This window comes from Salminus brasiliensis, chromosome 1 (genome assembly GCF_030463535.1).
Source record: "Salminus brasiliensis chromosome 1, fSalBra1.hap2, whole genome shotgun sequence".
Classification (NCBI taxonomy): domain Eukaryota; kingdom Metazoa; phylum Chordata; class Actinopteri; order Characiformes; family Bryconidae; genus Salminus; species Salminus brasiliensis.
Genome location: NC_132878.1, coordinates 26266625 through 26275678, shown reverse-complemented (window position 1 = coordinate 26275678; position 9054 = coordinate 26266625).

Genomic DNA, 9054 nt, shown 5'->3' with positions numbered 1-9054 from the left:
CATCCCGGCCGATTCAGCTTCATCAGCTAATTCTCGAAGCCCTCTCAATGCTGTGATGGATTTTGGCTGAATCTATTCAGCACGTAAGCATAAGCATGGACTGTGTGCTTCTACGCCACATCATACACTGTATGATAAACAGGGAGCTTGTTCCAATTCAGCCTGTGGGGTTCTTTCATTACTAACCTAGATGTGCACTCAGTCTATTGAGATTAGATGAGAATGGAGAAGTGTAGGTGACAGGCCTTGGCTATAGAACAGTAAAGCTAATTATAGAATCTTGATAACAGTTTGGTGTGTTTGGGTACAGTAAATATGCCCCTAAAAGACTTCCCAAGACTGATTAAAACGCATTTTTGTTAGTGGCCTGTATGTCCTGAACAATGAGGCTAACAGTTTTAGCACATGAATGCATTCGCAGTTAGCATCTTTTTACTGGCTTGTTATGGGTCTTAAGCATTAAAAATGCAGATAATATTTGTACATAATGATTAATAATAAGGGGTCAGATTTTTCATCAGATTGTCCATATCTCCCAGCCCTAGAATGATAACATGATTTCACTGAATAACATTCTGGCTAATATTAAGGTATTCCGGCTATTGTAAGGTATTCTAATGCATCCCTAAATTCAGTGCCACCTTAAAGGGACATTTCAGTCTAAATCTAGTATTCAGTATCTTACTTGTTGTGTTAAGTTGTACATTGTAGTGAAAAGCGGAGGCAGTTAATCCATTTTTTTTTTTTTTTAATAAATAACATTGATTTTAGAAGAAACTATGAATGAGCATGTGTCCCAATACTTTTCACATTTCATACAATGTAGTTTGTATGGATTTGACATTTGTCAGTAAAGAGTCCCCAGTGTGTGTGTGTTTTGTTTTTGTTTGTTTTTTGTTTTTTTTAAGCTACTTCTGTACATTAAAAGCACTACACATAATTTCCATCTTGCTTCCTTTACACTACTGTACCATTTGTCACCTGATATGACCAGTGTATTATAGCTACATTGTGAAGTGCTGGAAGAAACCAGTTGAATTTCCTGGAGAAATTAAGTAAAATGTAATTAAAACCAAATGCCTTTAATATTTCATGTTAGCATGGATGCTAATTAAAACTCAACCCTGTTACTTTCAGCACTGTTGGTCCTTTAAACCACTGTCAGCAAAAAAAATGAGGCATGTTGTAGGGGCAAAATGACCCCCACCCTCCGCCCCAGTTGGGAATTCGCTCACCTAAGTTAGTCTTGTAGCTCCAATGCATAACTGAAGCCACATATATGTCTTGCCTAATCTTCTAGCTTTGGTTTAAGGGAGGTAAATTTGGAAAGATTTATGCAAGTCAATTGATAAATGCCTGTGGAGTAAAGTATAGTTTGTGGCAACATTAGCTATCTGGTTGTAGAAAATAGACATTTCCAACAGCCCATCCCCCAAAATCCCCCCAAAAGTGTTTTTTTGTTTTGTTTTTGTTTTTGTTTTTGTTTACCCAAACGGTCCTTCCACAATCAGAAGGGGGTTTCCCAAACCAGTAAGTCTCTAGAGAGAACTGCAGCAGATGTAACAGTATGCAGTGATGGTTATTTTTTTCATTTTGGCTGTGATGTTGCTTTAGGCTGAGCTAAAGGTAGCTTTCCTGCCCAAAAATAGCACAGTATGTCCCCTAGGTGTGTTAGAGTGCCCTGTAGACCCCGGGGAGAACTTTTATTTTCCCTGTGCAAACGCACCTGCTTCAACTAATGAGCAAGATCTACTCCGAGTCGGCTCAGGTGCAGGGAGAGCACTGGACTGTGCTAAGTGCTCACTTCCTCAGCTGTGACTCATCAGGAGTCCTGCTTATCTTAAGGTGGCACTATGTTGAGAACACCTTGAACAAGTCCAGTCCATGTACTCCACGACTGGAAGTTTATGGCTTGCATATGCCACCACAGTTAATCAAAATTTAGTTGGTAGAAGGTTTCATAAAGACTAGCATGGTTAGGTAATATCCTTAGAGCAAGCAAAACTACTGTACAGTAAGCATTCTCTCAGTCTGGAAGAAACAGAAGCATCAAGGTGCCCAACCATAAATGCCATGTACACACTGCAGATTGTTGTACTCTACTCAACATGTCTTGCAATCAGTAATCTTATAGTGCACTTTACTGCACTAACCTTCATTCACAAAACATTTCACACTACTGGATTAAGCATCACAGACAGGTCAGGATATTTGTCAAGCGCTTGCGAGACATTGGTGATCACTTGGCGAGCTCTATGTCAGCTCTCGGATCATATCTTTTAGCAGTTCACACATAGAGACCAGGCCAGCGCCGATTTGCCCAACCTGCATCTTTCAACTGTGATCTCTAAAAACTTTTAGCAACTCACCTAAAAAGGCATAAAAGTGTGTAGTGTGAACTTGGCATAAGCTTATAAGCCATTACCAACCCCAGCATCAGCTCTGGGAACCGTAGTTCAGCACCTGTACAACAAAAAGGTCTAAAAGCCTTGAAAGATTTGGATTAGAGATGTCAGCGGGAAAAATCTTTAAATTGCTTTAAATTTCATCAGGTAAAGGTTCTCCAATCTCACACCTCTCCAATTCAAACACAGGCCTTTAGGGAAAACGTGGTTCTTCAATGGCATCACTCAAAGAACCCTTTAAAGCACCTTTATGTACTTGGTGTATCAAGTCTAGAGGAATCCTCTTAAAAAGCGTTCTCAGTTCTAAAACAAGATTCTTAGGCCAGATGAACTCCAGATTAACTTGAATACAGAGAGGAAAAGGAAGCATTTTTAATCTGAAGTATTCCACATCAACTGTCTAAAACGGTCCAGCCATTGTCATTGCATGGGCATGTGTAGCTGTCAGTGGAACTGGGTCACTGGTGTGTATTGATTAAATTACTGCTGACAGAAGATGCAGGACGATTTCTGTGTACAGAGCTGCTATCAGCTCAGATAAAGTGATAGGATGGTACTGTACAAATGAATAACGACCCAAAACATATTGCCAAAGCCTCCCAATAAAATGGTATGTTCTTAAAAGGCTGAGTCACTCAATCCAGCTAAGCAGCTTTTTCACTTACTGACTTAACTGCAGGCAGAAAGAACCACAAAACAAGCAGTAGCTGAAGGAGGCTGCAGTAAAGACCTAGCAAAGCATCTCAGGGGCAGGAAGCATTTGGTGAAGTCTGTGGGTTTCAGACTTCAGGCAGTCATTGACTGCAAAGAATTTGCCTAAAGTATTAATACCAATTGCATATATTAATTTGTTAGTTTGTCCAATTACTTTTGAGCCTGTGATAATTCAGGGACTTAACCTAAATGGTTAAAACCTGTTGAATTAAAGCTTGAAAGTCTACACTTTAGTCACACCTTGATTGCTTCGTTTAAAAATAAAGACTTTTTTTATGAAGTTTATATTTGTGCAGGTTTTGCTGCATAGTAGAACAGTGCCCCATTGTTCCAGAGTCTGCTAAATCTCCCTGACTGTCTTTTGCAGTCAAACTAGATTTGGATTAGCTTTTCTAGGAATCCCATAGGCAATCTTTGGTCTTCCAGGCCCCAACTTGACCTCCTCAGTGACTGTTAATTATTTTATGAACTGAAGAAGCAGCAAGATGAAAACGTTTTGCTATCTTTTTATAGATATCGCTTGCCTTGAGGGCATCGATTAAATTATTTTACATTTACATTTAAGGCATTGAGTGGATGCTCTTACTCAGAAAATACCCTTAGCTAGTTTGTATCAAAGGTGTCAAAAGTATTGACATTCATTACTCAGGTAGAAGTGTAGATACTAGGGTTTAAAAAGACAAGTGCACTACCCCACCTCTCCAAAAAACAATTCTCTAAAAGCATAGTGACAGAATGTTCTATTAAAATGTTAATGTTGAAAAATGTTGGGATGCACTAGGACCTGTTTCAGCTGCATATATGCCCATTGAAAATGAATGCATTTTAGTAATGTCAAATATATTAAAGGAGTATCTATGTGCACTATTGAGCATTAGCGTGTTTCTTGGAGCGGAAAATATGATGAGTAGTTGTCTATAAGTATTGTAATGGTGCAAAAAGTCAAACCTCAGAGGCATGTTATCAATAACCTTTATATTTATCCTCATCCAACCAAAATCAAATTCACACTTTCCTGATGATTCATCTGGATAGGGTTTTTTGTTTGTTTTTTTGAAAGTTGGCGACCCGGAATGAAAACAAACCAAAAGGAAATAGAAAAATTAGGCTATTTTTTAAAATGTAAGGAGTAGAAAATACAGATAATTGAGTGAAAATGTAAGGAGTTAAAGTAAAAAGTCAGCTGAAAAATAATTACTACAGTAAAGTATAGATAAGCAAAATTTATACTTAAGTAAAGTAACAAAGTATTTGTACTACGTTACTTGACACCTCTGATTTGTATGGGCTAGGATTCAAAATATCTCTAAGCTACTACTAAATACAAACGTCTGTAAGGAGACCACAACTCAACACACACTACACTTTGCCTAAGTACTCTTGGAAGAGATGGGTTTGTTAGTCTGCTTTTCAAGACAACAGGCGACTCTGCCATTCAGACACCCAGGAGAGATTTGTATTTTGATGCCAGGACGTTAAAAAAGCCTGGATGGTTGTCTTTTCAGAGTGTTAGGCAGCTGTTTGAAGGAGCCCATGGCTGCTGATTGTTGGGGCAGTGTTTGAAAAGTCACCTGACCTTTCCTAACCATGACTGTGAAAAAAACGATTGCCCTATTAGGCTAATTAAGGTGTGAGACCATGATAAAGTTGTCTGAGAGCTAAAATACCTTGTAGATTGTGCTTGGATTGGATTCCGGTTTCACTCTACAATTTTGCAATTGCTTTTTAAAGATTTCCTTCTCACTAACTATTCACACTAAGAAAATGGGGATGGGGATGCCACTGTATATACATGTGTAGCCTATACATAAAAAGTGTAGTGTGCCTGTCCAATTGGCACCAATCGTATGGAGTGACTCAGTTTTCCTGTGACACTTATGTACTCTAGGAGCGCCTTTTCTGTGCTCTCTCCCCCCCCTCTCTCCCTCTCTCTCTCTTTGAGCATTATTTTGGCACAGGAGTATGAAGACGGATGCCATATGGAAAACAGCCATGGGTACTGTATGTGTATATTAGGAACCAAATCCATTCCCTCCAGCTGTGTCTCTCTTAATGTGACATTAAAATAGATAAAAGTAGGCTGCTATTACTGTTTTTAGCTATGCTAATGTCCATGTTTATTGCAAGTCTATAACAAAATTACTGAACAACTCCACATGGCTGCTGGTTGCACCGTGCTAATTGGTGGATTATTAGCTTCCATTACTTGTTAGCTACATTAGTGTCATAGCTCAAGTGCAAAACTAAAGAAGCACATTTTGGACACCACTTGCGTTTTTTTGTAGTTTTACATTTTGGTTTCCAGTAAGTCCCTAAGGGAGCCATATAACCTATTTTGTTTTATGATGAATATATAGCTACGAACTACAACAAATCAGACTGTTTACTTCTGATGCTTTGCTGTGTTTGCAATGCTAAATATGCACATAAGGCTATACTGAACGGTGGCATCTCCTCCGCAATTAAACATCTGACAGTATTCCACTTCTAGACCACCCTTCTCACATCTGAAAACACAAAAATCAACACTTTATTAAAAATCTTTTTTTTTTTATTAACAATAATTACCATTTTTTTCCTGATGCTTGTGTACAAGCTAGTGTCCATTGCTTCCATTATACAGCACAAGACTTATAAAGCAAATGCCATATACTAAACATGTCCTGGCCATGTGACTGCATTTAGGTGCAAATTAGATTTCTTGCTTTAAGTGTACTCTTGCGGCAAGACACACAGCGGTTCCCCTAATAATGTATACTGAGAAGCTGCATCTCCATCTCTTCATAGTGGGTTTAATGTGATGCCCCAAAAGCAAAACCAGTAGGAATTGACCTCTTTGACCTTAACAAGGCCATGCTCTACTGTTCTTCATACACACTGCTATAGTGTGTGTGTGGGTGGGAGTGCATCCATCCATTTAGGTCACTGAGGGGGCCAATATGTATGTGTGTGTGTGTGTTCTGAGCAGCTCTGGAACTGCTGTGTCAAAACTGTGCAGAGATTCTGGGTTGAAGAATGAGAGAAAAGCACTCACACACACACTGCTGCAGAATTCACTCAAGCATGTGAACATCACTGACCCCAGCATACACACACACATACTTGGTCTACTCACACTATAAAGCAAATACCAGATGAAATATGTATATGTATATTTATGTATGCATGCCTTTGTATGACTTACATGTACATACGTCTCTCTGTGGCTTATGAACTGACATATGTGGGTGTAGAGATGCACATGCATGTAGCCTGTGTGTGTGTGTGTGTGTGTGTGCGTGGTCTGAGCAGAGTTGTAATTGGCTGAAATTGGGCCTGATATGCATCAGTTGGAATCACTCCAAAAAAGCAACGCTCGCATTAGAATTAACACTGGCCCTGGCCTAGTTACTTACACTGACTCTACACACACACACAGCATCATAGTCCTACATGAGTATCACTGTAATATTGTGATATTAATCCTAATTAAACCCAACTAAAGTTTTTATTCCTTTTCCTTAAGGCCAAATTCCATCTTTGGATATGCAAATTATCTGCAAACATGTGCAGTCACATGCTCTCTTTATCACTGTGGTACACATGCTCTCAGTTACAGCCAATCAAAATCAACATGTTATTCTGCAATACTGCCATTGTCTACTAGTAAATAAGCACACATACGTCAGGAAGAGAGAGCAAGAGGGAGAGAAAAGTCAAAGGTCCACAGTAATAATTACTTGCATTAACGTTTTTTTTATTGTTGTTGACAGGTCTATTTCATCATGTCTGACAGAATCTGACGCAACTCTGTCCAAATCTAAACGTGGTTTGAGTGAGCCGATCGAAATCCATTCACAATGTGCGATGGGGTGTTTACATCTGGCTTTGGCATCCCAATGTGATCCGATAACAAAAAGGCAAGTTAATGCCGGTGTAAATACGCCCTTAGGCCATAAGTCTGATTTTGAAATCTTTTTTAATGTGACCTTTATCCGATATGCATCTAAACAGTTCACGCTCCTAAACTGGTGAGCATGTGCACCCATAAACTTTAAGATTCATCTTTGCCAGCATCACTGGGGCTATCATGGAATTCCAGTTGCCGGGCTTATCGTCGCAAATGTGTTTGAGCGTGCTGTAAAAAGGGCACGTTATTCGGCCATGGTCACTTATTTGGTTTGCATCTTTGGTTTCTTAAAACTTTGTAGCTCTTTGTTTTCCTGGCCAAGCTGGATTGTGATAAACGTTGCATGAATTTCGATCTGGCTGTTCAGACTGAGTCGCATTGCGGATATCAATACCACATTAGTGGTACCACACAAGTGGAACTGTCAGATTCAGTGTGTTTTTTGCCATTTACTTTTCCACACAGATATAACATTTGTGACAAATGTGAAAACAAAAAATCAGATTTGGGCCAAATTTTACCTGCTGTGTGAACCTTGCCTTGCATTAACATGCTTTTTATTGACTGTCAGATTACGTGACCACATAAAAAGCCAGGACCCAGGAGGCAGTGACTGGATTACAATCAGATCATTCTAGTATGTGTTTTCCGTATCTGGATACAGTGTGTGTGTAGTCTGAGCAGAGGCTTAACTGGCTGAAATTGGACCTAATTTGCATCAGTTAGAATCATTCCACAGACCGCATCAGTCCACTCACATTAAAATTAACACTGGCCCTGGCCTAGTTACTTGCATTGACTCTACACACACACACACAAACATAAAGTCAGTGGTCAGTGAGTGTGTTTAGTGTAAAAGTCTATATAACATTAGAATAAACCCTAATAAACTTAAAGTCAGTGGTCAGTGAGTGTAAAATTATAAAGTATAAAAAGTTATAAGTAAAATGTAAATATGTGTAAAAATGCAGGTAAAACAATGAACTCAACACAGGTCGCTTTTGCTGTGTGGTTTGGTGAGTTAAACATTATAGCTAAGTGGAATTCAACGCCTGCTCACTGGCTTATGTTACAGTGAGCTACTTGCTGACTGTGTGTGCAAAACCAATGGTGTGCTACAGATTCAGTAGATCTGACCCCTTAAAAAGCCTATAGACTGCTGGTGGCCCAAAAGTGTACTCACTAAACTTCTATTACTAAAGAATAGCCCCTCCAGTTTCTCTAGAAGCCCCTGTGGTTACTGAAAAATAGGCCTTAGTGTGTAAAAAGCCTTTCTGTGTTAAAGGGTTGATAAGAGAATGTGCTGGGAAAATAAACTGATGTGTAGGGTCTCATGATCTGCTAACAGAAAGGGTCTCTTTCTGAAACAACTAGCTGTTGGAAGTCTCCTCCTTCAATCTCATTCTACCTCCGCCCCCTCTTTAAGCCTCAAGTCTGAAGGCAACATGAAATATACATCCAACCCTGATTCCACAGAGACACCTTAAACTCACCATCTGCTCTGAGACAGCGACATGGCCGGGCTGGGCATGTGTGTGTGTGTGTACTCTCCCAGGTCACTTTGCATTAGGAACGCTCTTTGAACAGTAGTATATGCCTTTGCTCTGCTGTGTGCACAGTTTTAACCTGTTTGGACGATCGATGTGTCTCTACTGCATTCAATTCATGAGGCTCTTAATCTTCATATACTTGGAATATAATAAAATATCTTCTCTCACTGTGTCTCACCACATTGCGGTATTCCCCAAACTATTCCCTGGAACAACTCACCAAAGAATTCCACAATGATCCTGTCTTTTTGTCTCTGATAATTTTTTGGTTTGTTTTTTTTGCTCTTGATGGACTCTTGATGACCTCCCTCACTTGCATCAGCACTTCTTCAGACTTCATTTTGAAACTTCCTGTGAAAAGCTACCAAATGCAAATGCAACATGCTAACGCACTGTGTTAGAAAATGATATTTACTTGGCACAGTTTTCTTGTGCCACAATAGCCCTTCTGTCACACATCATGATCCCAGTCATCGGTTTTTGAATTGTCCCTCTT